This window comes from Camelus dromedarius, chromosome 9 (genome assembly GCF_036321535.1).
Source record: "Camelus dromedarius isolate mCamDro1 chromosome 9, mCamDro1.pat, whole genome shotgun sequence".
Classification (NCBI taxonomy): domain Eukaryota; kingdom Metazoa; phylum Chordata; class Mammalia; order Artiodactyla; family Camelidae; genus Camelus; species Camelus dromedarius.
Window position 1 is genome coordinate 33670563 of NC_087444.1, and position 13139 is coordinate 33683701.

Consider the following 13139-nt stretch of genomic DNA (forward strand, 5'->3'; position numbering starts at 1 on the left):
TTTTCCATTTACTTTCTATTTGGATTAGGTAATCTCTTGTATTAGCAGCACCCTGATGAATACCAAATACGATATTATAGTATATTTGTGAGAGAGTACAAGGAATGGTCCATAAAGCATTTTTCATTATATCAAAGAGATTATAAAGGAGGGATGTAATTATATAAAAGTATATATGGGAAATGCTTTCATTTTCATTTTCTACTTCTATAACCCCTTTTAAAAATGTTTGCTATTATGAATATGGCTTGATATATAAATAATTTTCATGAGCACTTAAGAAATTGAGATAATCTGTCCTTTTACCCTCTATTTCTATAAAATCTATAAATTGGAAAGAAAAAGCCCGTGGAAGCAATTGGAGAAGAGTGAGACCTAATTTAGAAGAAATTCACTGAAGAAAAATCCCCCTATGAATAACCTACTTGTTAGAAATTTTCTTGGTTTTGTACCGTCATCACCTTTTTGTCATGGAGAAGTGCCACTGATAGTATGTCTCAGTTGGAAGCATTTTTTAAACATCTCCAATATAGATAACTAATAGAACAAATTTTAGTATGAATTTCTCTTATATATAACCATGACACATGGTAAGATCAGAACTATAAAGAATGAGGCATCATATCTATAATGCAAAATTTCATGTTAAAACCTTATATTTAGAAAGGGTTCTCCAGTGGGACTGTTAATGTTTGTGAATGTATTTTCTAACAGCAGCCATTTTTAATTGGTATATTTAGATGATTTACATTTAATTTAATTATTAATTTGGTTGAATTTAAGTCTACCATCTTGTTTGTTTTCTCTGTCCTCTCTAGTCTTTGTTCCTTCTTTTCTATCTTCTTTTAGATTAATCAAGTATTTTACGTGGGATTAATTCTATTCTATCTCCTTATTTGACTTTATTGGTCATGCCTACTTCTGTTATTTTATTGGCTGCTTTAGAGATTATAAGTACAGACATACCTTGTTTTATTGTGCTTTGCTTTATTGCACTTCTCAGATACAATATTTTTTATAAATTGAAGGTTTGTGGCAACCCTGCATCATCCGATGATGGTTAACAATTTTTAGCAATAAAGTATTTTTAAATTAAGGTATGTATGTACACTGTTTTTTATACATAATGCTGTTACATACTTAATAGACTACAGGATAATATAAACATAACTTATATGCCTTGGGAAACCAGAAAATTCATGTGACTCATTTTATTCTCTTTATTGCAGTGGTCAGGAGAACCTGCAGTATCTCCAAGGTATGTTCTATATACTAACATTGCCACAGTCTACCTTGAATTAATATTTTACTACTGCTTTTCAATGTAAGAACCTTACAGTGGTATAATACTGTTCACTTCCCTCTCACCCTTTGTACTATTTTGTCATGTATTTTACACTTACACATTATAAACTCCTATTATTACTTTTGCTTTAAACAGTTGATTGACTTTTTGAAATTGTGGTAAAGTGACAGAAAATTTAACATCTTAACCATTTTAAAGTGTACAGATCAGTAGTGTTAAGTACATTCACATTGTTGTGCAACTAATGTCTAGAACTCTTTTCATTTTACAATACTGATACTCTGTACCTGCTAAACAACTCCCTATTCCCTTTCCCCCAGATCCTTGGCAACCACCATTCTATTTTCTGTTGCTATGAATTTGATTGCTTTAGTTACTTCATATAAGTGGAATTATACAGTATTTGTCATTTTGTGACTGACTTACATCATTTGGTGTAATGTCCTCAACATTCATGTGCTGTAGTGTGTGTGAAGATTTCCTTTCTAAAGCTGTTATTTTCTGGGTTGGTTGGTTTGTTTGTTTTGTCGTAGCTATCTCAGTGGGTATGAGGTGGTATTTCATCATAGTTTTGATTTGTATTTCCCTAGCAATTAGTGATGTTGAGCCTCTTTGCGTGTGCTTATTGCCCGTTTGTACATCTTTTTGGAGAAATGTCTATTCAAGTATTCTGCCCATTTTTTAATCCCGTTATTTGGTTTTTGTCATTGTTGTTAAATTATAGGAGTTATTTATATACTCAGGATATTAGCCTTTTATTATGGTTTGCAAATATTTCCTCGGATTTCATAGTTTTCTTTTTCACTCTGTTGATTGTGTCCTTTCACACACATATGTTTTAAATTTTGATGTAGTCTAATTTATCTGTTTTTACTTTTGTTGTCTGTGCTTTTGTGTCATACCACAGAAGTCATTGCCAAATACAATATCGTGAAACTTTTCCATTATGTTTTCTTCTAAGAGATTTATAGTTTTAGCTCTTTGAGCCATTTTGAGCTAATTTTTGTATGTGATATAAGGAAAGGGTCCAACTTCAAACTTTTCCTTATGGATATCCACTTTTCCCAGCACCATTTGTTAAAAAGTCAATTGACTTTTAAGGAATTTAAGAAAAGAAAGTGTTTTATATATACTTTACATTTACTATTCTAATGCTTTTTATTCCTCCCATAGATCTGAATTTTAATATAGCATTCCTTCAGCCTAAAGAACTTCCTGTGGCATTTCTTGTACTACAAGTCTGTTGATCACACATCATCTCAGCCTTTATTTATCTGTAAGTTATCTATTTCATCTTCAGTTTTGAAGGATATTTTCACTGGCTATAGAATTTTAGGCTGATTTTTTTCTTCATCATTTGAAAGATGTTCCATTGTCTTATCTGTTACTTCTAATGAGAAGCCAGTGATTGTTTTTATTGTTGTTACCCCATATAGATTTCATCCCTACCTTGGCTACTAAAAATTTTTTTCTTTATCTTTGGTTTTAAGCAGTTTGACTATGATATGCCTAGTTGTGTTTTTTTTTTTTTAATGTGTTCTGCTTGGAGTTTGCTGTACATCATGGATCTATAGGCTTATGTTTCTACTCAGTTTTGGAAATTTTGTTTGATATTTTATCAAATAGTTTTTCTGCCTTTTTCTCTTTCTCATTTCCTCTGCGACTCCAATTATAAGCATATTAGATTGCTTAATTTTGGACACAGACATCATTGATTATCTGTTAAGTTTTTTCAAACTTTTTTTTCTTTCTGTGCTTCAGTGTAGATAATTTTTATTGAGTTGTCTTCAAGGTCATTGAGTCTTTCTTCTACACTATCCAATCTACTGTTCTATCCAGTAATTTTCTTTAATCATTTTATGTGTTTTTCATTTCTAGTATTTCCATTTGATGTTTATTTTCAGTTTTCATCTCTACTGAAATTCACCATGTCTTTACTCATTATATTCTTTTTTTTCTAGTACATTCTTTAACATATATTTCATAGCTACTTTAAAGTCTTTGTTATTCCAAGCATTTGGGTTGTTAGTGAGTTCATTCCTGTTGACTTTTTTCTTTTGAATATGGGTCATATTTCCCAAATTCTCTCTTAACTTGTAATTTTTTTGATGGTATATTACCATTGTGGATAGCATGTTTAAGAAACTCTTGATTCTGTTATCTTCCTCTCAAGAGTGTTTTGAATATTGTTCTAGCAGGTGGTTAAATTACTAGCAGCTTTTCTTGATTCTTTGGAGTCTTGGTTTTAGTCTTGGTCCAAATTTATCTATTTGATTTTTTTCCCTTAGACTTAGGCATGGACCTTAGTCTTAAGTTATGCCCCTTCTGGGGTTTCTGTGAAGTCTGAGGTGTTCACCAAGACCCTCTAATTTTAATTTTAATTCTGATTCTAAACTCTAGCTCATCTTCACTGGGAAGCTGCTGAAATTTCTGCTTAGTTATTTTAGTCTTTTAGCTGTTGCTTTGTTCTAGGTTTCTTGGATATTACGCTGCACATGCATAATTCAGGAGTCAGCCAAGGATTTGAGAGAAGATATTATGCAGATTTTGGACCTACCCTTCTCCCCCATCTGACCCCCAGTGGCTTTCCCTTTTTGGACACTTCCTCTTTCAAATTCCAGCTGCTCCAGCAGCCTCAAACTCCAACTTCTAATGTCTTAGCCACCCTAAAACTGTTGCCTTCTGCTTAGGCTCTATTTCCTTTGCACCAGTGCAGACTAGGAAATAATCTTACCAGAAAACACAGAAAAAAATGTAGATATTATCTATTGACTTGCCTTCTTTCAAGGATCATATCCCCTTCAGTTTCTAGTTGGTATTGATTAATCCACAGTGCCTTCAAATAGTTGTTTTTTTATGTTTTAGTCAGAGTTTGTAATTGTCATTGTCAAGAGGGTAACCTAATTTAAGAGACTTCACTATTTATGAGTGCCAGATACCATTAAAGCAGTATTTTTAAATGGAAAAACAAAAGGTATGGCTTCTAAGAAATTGTTGGTTATCCTATTATATATAGCTTTGTTTAGAAAAGTAAAAGGATACCTCTTAAAATGTGGAAAGAATTAGGTAATCTTTGAAAAATAATTTCTAGTGTTTTAATAAGACTGTAAAATTATGGACTGTAGTAGGCATGAAAGTGTACTGCTTAGACCTCCTGCTGCAGGGACAGAGTTGACTGATGGCTTCAGGTGCTGCTGCCTTTTAGAACCCATTCCCATATTATTCATGCCAAGGCCTTAATCTCCAAGTGATCCTTCCAGGCAATGAGTGAATATAGTGGAGACTGTAATCCAGATTCTTTTCTATGAGATCTAGTTCTCCTTTAATGGGATATTTTGGCAAAGGACTCCCAGTTAGCTGGGCAAAAACCTTCTTAGAACTGTATTACAGTCTCAGATTCTTCCTACTTAGTCCATTTTCCTTCCATTTTCCATCACAGTTTTCCTAAGGCTCTCTTGCCTTCACTTGCTCCCTCTTCTTTACTTTTTATGAGTAAATATCTTAATAAATCTTTGGCATATATGATCCCATCTTGACATCTGCTTTTTGGAAAACCAAAACTAACAGACCCAAACTATTGACAGAAAATGGACCAAAACAATGACTTAAAAAATAGAATATTCTTAAAGAAAAATTCCAATTAGTATCTGTAGATACTCCCTCTTGCAGGAGGTAGAGCTTGATTTCCCTCTGCTTGAATGGGGGCTGGACTTCCAGTGAACAGAGAAGAATCTTTCAGCCTCCCCCCCTTTTTTTTCTTTTTCATTACCAACCTACCCCTCTCTCCCCACACACAGGAGCCTTTATAGACTTTTTTTTTTACTGCTCCCCCCGACACTCCTGATGAAATTTAATATTACAAGTATACTTTATATCTGTTTATGTGTTTACTACGTATGTTTACTATATGTGTATCCATGTTTTATGCATAAAAATTAGTAAAATTTCTCCCCCCAAGAACATTTTTATTTCTTTGGGGGTATTATAATAACTCTCACAGAGAATACATGGGATAGAGTGTGGAAAGGGAAAATTTCTAACTTATGCTGGAGAAAGCTGGCAGACAGCACCTTAAACAAATGATCAGAGTTAACATCGCCAGTGATAAATCATGTTAATGCCATATTCCCCCAGTGTGATGAAATTAAAAGGGTATTTAGCCTCTGTGGTAGTCTATCCAAAAAATTGTAACCCTAGTCTTATCATGAGAAAACATCAGACAAACCCAAAATGAGGGTCATTCTACGAAATAACTGACCAGCAGTCTTCAGAAATTTTGTTTTTCATTACAAGGAAAAATTGAGGAACTATCACAGATAACTAAGAAAAGGAGACATGACCACTAAATGTAACAAGGTATCCTAGCTCCTGGAACAAAACAAGGCAGTAGTGGAAAAACAAGTGGAATCTGAATACAGTCTGTAGTTTAGTAAAAAATATTGTTTCAATGTTAATTTATTAGTTTTCACAATGTACTACAGTTTTATAAAATATTAATATAGAGAAGGTGGGAGAGAAGGGCATAAGGAAACTCACTCTGCTATCTTTGTAACTTTTCTATAAGTCTAAAATTATTCTGTAAGTCTAAAAATTGAAAGTTTAAAAAAGAAAGTGTTCAAAAAGTAAAAATCATCGTGTCACCTGTATTCATTACATGAAAATAATGGTGCAAATATTAAAAGAAAATTAAATATGTAGAGATTGCTAGAATTATAAACATTAAGCTATTCTGAAAATGTGAATTTCTTAGATATAATATTAGTAAAGGAAAAAACACGGTAGATGTGGTATTTATCAAATTTAGGGAAGCCTTTCATGCAGTGTCTCATGACATCTGTGCACAATTAATTCAAATTGTCCTGGATATAAGCAGAGTCACATAGATTCAAACCTGGCTGGAGAACTATAAAAAATATTGATAAATCACAAGTGGAAATGTATCAAGTTGGGGAATGTGTCTAGGTGCTACAAAGATCAGCGTTTTGTCCCATCTTATATGGCTGCTGCATTGATGATGTAGAAGAGGGAATAAAATGAATGTTAATGAAATCCACAGATGATATTAAATTGAGAGGTGATGCAAATAGCACTAAGGGCAGCAAAGCAATATAAAGGTACCCAGATAGCTTAGAATATGGAGTGAAAACAACCAAATGAGATTCTTCCCCTCCAAAATAGAAACTTCTACTGCTTTAGGAGAAAAACAATAAAACAAAATAGGTGTTCAAAGGGAGTGAGATCAGAAAGTCATCAAATGGTCAAAAAGACCTAAGGATAAAAATGAGTAACAAAGTAGGTATGAATTTACGACACAGTGATTTTGAAGATTATAGCTACATATACTGCATGCCACAGAGAAAGAATAGTCTGTTCTTCATACTTCTAATAAAATGACATGTGGAAGACAGAACTCATTTTGTGTCAGGTTGGTACCTAACCACCATCGACAAAACAGAAGTAGTAATAAAAATGATTAACCCATAGAACACTGCAGACAAGTATATTCATCTTTAGAAAATCATACTGAGCTATTTTTACCAGTTTTTCCATTCATAAGTGCTGATTCTACTTCCTATCCCATGTAGGTGACCCTTCCTTCCTCAGATATATAACTTATATTAAGCCTCAGAGCAGCTTACTTAACTCTTCTCCCCTCTCTTCCAAATTAAATTTACAAATTGATTCTTTCTGATATGTTCCTATTTTACATTAAAATTATATATAGGCTCCCATGCTTGCTTGCTAAAACTGACTTCCACCTTTGGCACATCTACGTTCCAGTGCTGTAAGCCTTGTTTGTAGACATATGCCTGTGCCCTCAACAGCAGCCACAGAACAAAGAGCATAAACAAGAATAACATCTGAAGAGAATATTGCAATTGAGACCTAAATGATTAACAAATAACAGAAATAAATCACAGGTCAGAATTCCTATAGCAGTGCAATATTCTAATGATCATAGCATGAACCAGGTAAGCCCAAGATGTTATCTATTAGCAAGGAGTCATTCAGAATAATAAATGAATAAATCTCTTTTTTGGAAGACCACATATATTTATTAAATGTTACATAGTAGATGCTTTTTAAAAAGTTTTCTCAACACGAAAAAGTCTGTATGAATCTTCTTTTCTTATGGTTTAAGAATAAGAATACTTATTTCTTTAACTTCTGCATTGAAAAAAATTCATAATCATGAGGGCACACATAATGTTTAAACTCAGTAAGTTCCACCTGGCAACAAATATATGAGAGTCAATGAGTTTTTGAATATTTGAGATTTTGTCTCAACCTCTTCCTTTTATGCCTAAGGTCATGGAGGGCACAGAGATGAGGGAAAGAATACCCACCCCCATGGTTGGGGAAAAGGTGTTAAACAATAAAATAAATTGATTTTTTGTGTTTGAGAATCTGAGGAGAATCCTGCATTAGATGAAGGACTGAACCAAGGCATTTCTAATGTCACCACATGCTTTGAGGAAATTTTGTGTTAATAATTTGGCTATTTGAATGCCTATGCAATACAAACACAATTTGGTTGTCTTGAAGTCTTTACAAAACTAAATAGAATAGCACCCATTTGCTTCTTGCAATAAACCTCCCCACTGTTGGAGATACAGCTCTTCAAAATACAATATAGCAATTTTCATATATTGTACTGTAAGAAGTATAAAGTACAATAAGAACACCCAATCTGGGCATCAGCTGCCTGGGTGGTATGCTTGGTTATTACATTAACCATTACTAGACATCCTAATCTTAGCTCTCATAAAATCCATAACTCTTAATACTAGAAGGATGGAGAAGTTGAAAGGCTAAACTTAAGTACATTTATCATTAATTCTTTAAAAAACTTCATGATGAGACATAAAAGGGGGCATGATGCTTCTATACCCAAATAGTTCATACAGTTGTTCATTATTGTCTTAGATATTTTTACAGCAAAATCCAAGAAGCTGCCTTCTTTGTATTCATGAGGTAACCCTGTCATAATTAGATTCTTACCCATCTGTTAGAGGCATAGCTGTCATTTCTATAGTCACTGCAACAATAGATAGTAAACTGATCATGTCTACCAATTTAAAGCATAGAAGAATCTGGTTTACTATTGATATTAAACATCTAATTTTGCTCATCTAGAACTTAATACATTTCTTTGGAAAGCTTTATATTCCTCAGTAGCCTCATACTAGATGCCATTAGTTAGAGTTGTTAATTTTTTATTTAGGTTTTAACATATGTATCTTTTCCTTAGAAATTACGACTATTCCCTTGACCATGAGTTCTTTGCTGCCTAGCATGTCTTTTTGTCTTTAAACCTTTCATAGTGTTGTAACCAAAATATTAGGAGACATTTTGAATATTTATAGTTGAGAAGGGATCCTGATCTTATGTAAGGCCAATTATTTTTCATTTTGAGCATTTCCAAAATACTCTTCATAAAAATGACAGCCATGAATTCTGGCCTTTACCAACTTCCTGTATTTCCATCAAATAATTTCTTTGTTTGTTTGTTTTTAGGGGGGAGGTATTAGGCTTATTTATTTTTAACGGAGGTACCAGGGATTGAACCCAGGACCCTGTGCACGCCAAGCACGCACTCTACCACTGAGCTGTATCCTACCCGCCTCCATTAAATAATTTTTATAACAGATTGCAAAACAGAAAAACTGAGCAACAAAATATTTGTTAAAATCAAATGCAAACTTGATTAAATGGTAATGAAATTAAATTGTTGGGTGTTTGCTTTTTTTCAGGAGCAAGATTTTATTAGTCCATTTATTTCATTTCGCAAAATTACAGATTTTTCTGGATTTTCTTTTAATCTTTGTATCATGGTGGGTGGTAGATTTCTCATATTAGCTCCGCAATCTGGAAGCATCTTTGAATATAAGTGCCAAATAGATTTCCTGACTTCAAGTTTCACCCTAAGACCCATTGCCTTACCCTATGACTCCGGACCCTCTCCATAATAAACCAGTCAAAATGTACATCAACCCTCTAAGAAGTCTTCATATTTCTATGTGTTTCATTCATTCCGAAGTTCAGCTATCATTGTCCCTTTTAATCATCCTTCTTGTTTTATTCCAGTTGTTATCACCTGTGATATACTAATCTTTATATAGGCATGGATTGGAGTAACCTCATGTAACTCTGGCATCTCTAAATAAACTCTGTATTGCTAAAATGTATTTTGTATTTGTAAACTTCAAGATAGTTTTTGATTAAATATAGAATATGTTTATTTCCAACATGCTTACTCTTACCAAAGTATAGCAAGAGCTCTAGATTTTTTATAAAATGCACAAAGAGGAGAAATACTCTCCTTTTGGTAATGCAGTAATTCTGAAGATGGTCAGCAAAGTTGAAAAACTTTAGTCTTGACAACAGTTGGGAAAATGATTCACACAGGCACACACATTTGTATGTACATATATGATTTAGAAAAGATGGCCTACAGAAAAAGAAGTTGGTATGATTTATCTCAGGAAATTTGCTGCTAGACCTGGATTTTTTGGATTCTGATCATGATTTTTAATGGTAGATTTTGGTAGAATATGTTAGAACATTCCATTCTGAATATAATCAATATAGTCATAGTATATAAACATTCTTTATGACATAGAATAGAGAGGTTAAAAGGCTAGACATGAGCACATTTATCAGTAATTCTTTGGAAAAGCTTCATGAGGAGAAATAAAAGGGGCATAATGCTTCTATACCTGAACATAAGCACAATAAGAAACATAAGACTTGCAGTACTTTGTCGTGCTCACCCAGCATGGTACTCAGCTTCCAGAAGTAATGACAAAGTATGTTTTGTGGGAGGCAGTAGTTGTCCACCACGCTTCAAATCTCAAAAAGTTAGAGATTTCTAGGAGCCCTTATAACTTAACTATTGATCTAACATTCATGGTATGTGTAATTTTTTTTTCTAATTTATCGGATTCTACTACTGCTTTTGGGTAATGAATTACTTAAGTTTATCAGGAACCATGGTTATTACCTAAATCTACATTACCTTATTATAAGGCTTTGCCCTAGGTGCTGAAAAGTATTTTTAGGGGCTACTTGGAAGATGATAGGGGATATTTTCTTGCTATTTCAATGAAAATTAAGACTAGAATTATTGATTGCTTACTTTTGTCTAGTTATTTCAGGAATTTATAATTTTAAAGATACAGTTACTATTTCACTTTAATAAATAGGTAATTTACTCTGAGTTTGGCTCCCCCATTTTTGTCTTCATCTTTTAAATTACTCAGTTGTGCTATCTCTTTAGAGAATTTCACCAAGAAATTTTTCCTAATCTCAGATTAGCTCCATATTTTTTAATACTTTTATTTAGACTAACCAAATATTAAAATAATTTTGGAATTGTCTTAGTATGACATTAGATTTCCATATTCTGTTTTATTACTGTCAGTCACATATTGTAATCATGAAAGTTAGATTTCTATGCTTTTTTTTTTTATTACTAATTCACTTCCTATACTATGTAGAAAAAAAGCAAGCAAGTATACCAAACTAAGAGTACAAAATGTAACACCATTTAGATCATTTGGAAAACTTCATCTAGTGTTTCTCTTCTTATCCTTTCATCATTATTTTTATTCACAGAGTTATTGTTATTTTCCTTTACAGGGTTATTGACATTTATAGAGTTATTCAAATAGAATCTGCAGTATCTTTTAAATTGGTGTCCCCATGTGGATTTCTGAAGTATCCCTGAGTACTGCAAATACCTCTGAATGCCAGCTTAAAATGTTTCTTTATTTCTTCCCAACTCATTTGCCCCATACTATTTTATCTTTCCATGAAATTTTGATAAGAAATTTTCCTAAGTGTCACATCTTTTCCTTGTGCATAAAACCTGGGAGTAAGATATGTTTTCCATTAACTTAAAACTCAGTCAATGCTTAGTTTAGACATTGATAAAAAGGGAAAGTAATGTGGGGGTTAACTCCATTTCTTATTTTTTTCTATTATTCCTTTTACCATAGATAATTATTCTTTATTCCGGCCTGTTAATCAAATTCTAACATACAATATGATGAACCTTAAGTTCACTTTCTTTTGCACTAAATTCATTACAACTGCATGTAATCAGACAATGTGTGACCAAAATGAAACAGTGGGACTTCAGTGTCACCTTTACAGACTCTGTCATATAGAAATCAGTCCACAATTTTATTTGCTTGGAATCTATTCATTGTCACAAGAGGTTTTTAAAATATGAGTAGGTATTGCAGAATGACTGTTGATATCCAAAATGTTCTTGCCCTCTCCATTCCAAATTGTCATTATTAAGTAAATCCTAAATTTCATGAAAAACTTGTGTGATTTATTTTATAAGGGTTATTTAGGAAAACTTAGAGTTGTTGGTCATCAATTAATCATCTTCCTCTTCACTCTTTATGTATGAATTAGCAGAGAGTTTATAGGTTTCACGACACTTATGCCAGGCTATATAACACAAGGTTTCAAATTCTGTAATCTTGAGAATGTGGAGGTAGAATCTTTCTGTTTTTTTATTTGTCCTTTGATAATGGGTTTAACTCTGGACTCCAAGATTAATTATGGGTATTCCATAGTTTTCCATTCTTGAGACTACTTCATACAAATCTGTAGATTTAAATATAATTACGTATAATTGTTCTTTCTAATCTCTTTATTAACCCTTTAGGTTTGTAGTTTTTTTCAACTGTTGGCTAAAATTATTGGTGTCTTATATAATGTTCTTAAATTTTTTTATGATTAACCTTTTTACAGAAAGTTAAGCAAAGATCTATTTAACATTCCTGCCAAATCTCATTTGTTGTGCTTTATAGTGGTCCTGTGCCACTCCTTTCTGATTCTATTTTTAATCCTTTTTGATGTCTTTTAACTTCCCTATTGAGCATTTTTTGTCTACTATTTTAAGTCTGCTTTGCTTGATGATTAACATATTATGTCCTTTTGTTGCCGAGTCCAAACTTGTTCTGCTTGCCCGCCACATGACAGGTCAATAAATCTGAGTCCAAACTATTCTGCTCGCCGCACAACAGGCCAGTAAATAGGGAGATGAAGCGTTGGGGCAAGGAATAGCGACTTTATTCAGAAAGCTGGCAGACCGAGGGGATGGCAGACTAATGTCTTGGAGAACCATCCTGCTCTAGTCAGAATACAGTCTCTTTTTATACAAATAATAAGGGAGAGGGTGTGGTTGATTGTTGATTGTTGTAATTGTCTTGCTGCAGGCATTCTTTGTTCTTGCAGCCATCCCGAGGGCTAGGTCATGGTGTCCCTGTAAACCTCCAACAGAACAAAGGTTATTCTCTACTACACTTTGGTTCTCCCCTCTTTTCTGTTTTCTGTATAATTCTTTTTTATTCATTTCTCATTTATTCCTTTTTTTGTAATATTCTTCATCTTAACTGTATACTTTTCAAAAATATAATATCCCACTGTCTAGTTGTAACTGCAACCCTCTTTTACATTATAAATTTGATTAATTTGTGTCTATAACTCCCAATCTTTTTCCCACCTTGAAATACGCTTTCATTTATCTTTATAGGTTAAATACTCAGGATCAAAGATAAGCCATGGGAGACCAATAAAAGGGAATTTGTGCTAATTTGGGAGTGGCAGGAATTGGGGTAACATTATGGGTTCCTCCCAGAGCTACCTGCAGGACATGGCTAACATAAACAGTTACTCAGTGCATCACTTAGGCTGGCACCTGTATGTGCCTGTGTATTTTATCACAGCTCTTGCTCTTAAAACTGGGTTGCTTTGACTTGGAGGCCCATTGTATATTCCTCCAGAAGTACATCTCAACTCCTAAAGATTGCTT

At 33.2% G+C, this 13139-nt stretch overlaps 1 long non-coding RNA gene across 2 annotated transcripts in view; it reads left to right on the forward strand.

Annotated features, from left to right (window-relative positions):
* LOC116154842 (uncharacterized) overlaps positions 1–13139 on the forward strand; it is a 115626-nt gene that overhangs the window by 11248 nt on the left and 91239 nt on the right. Inside the window, exons 2-3 of one of the 2 annotated variants that reach the window (XR_004138882.2) lie at positions 1230–1258; positions 2480–2559. This is a non-coding gene — a long non-coding RNA (uncharacterized LOC116154842). Of the gene's footprint in view, positions 1–1229; positions 1259–2479; positions 2560–13139 lie in introns of those variants that run through there. The other variant, XR_010382273.1, reaches the window with a different exon arrangement.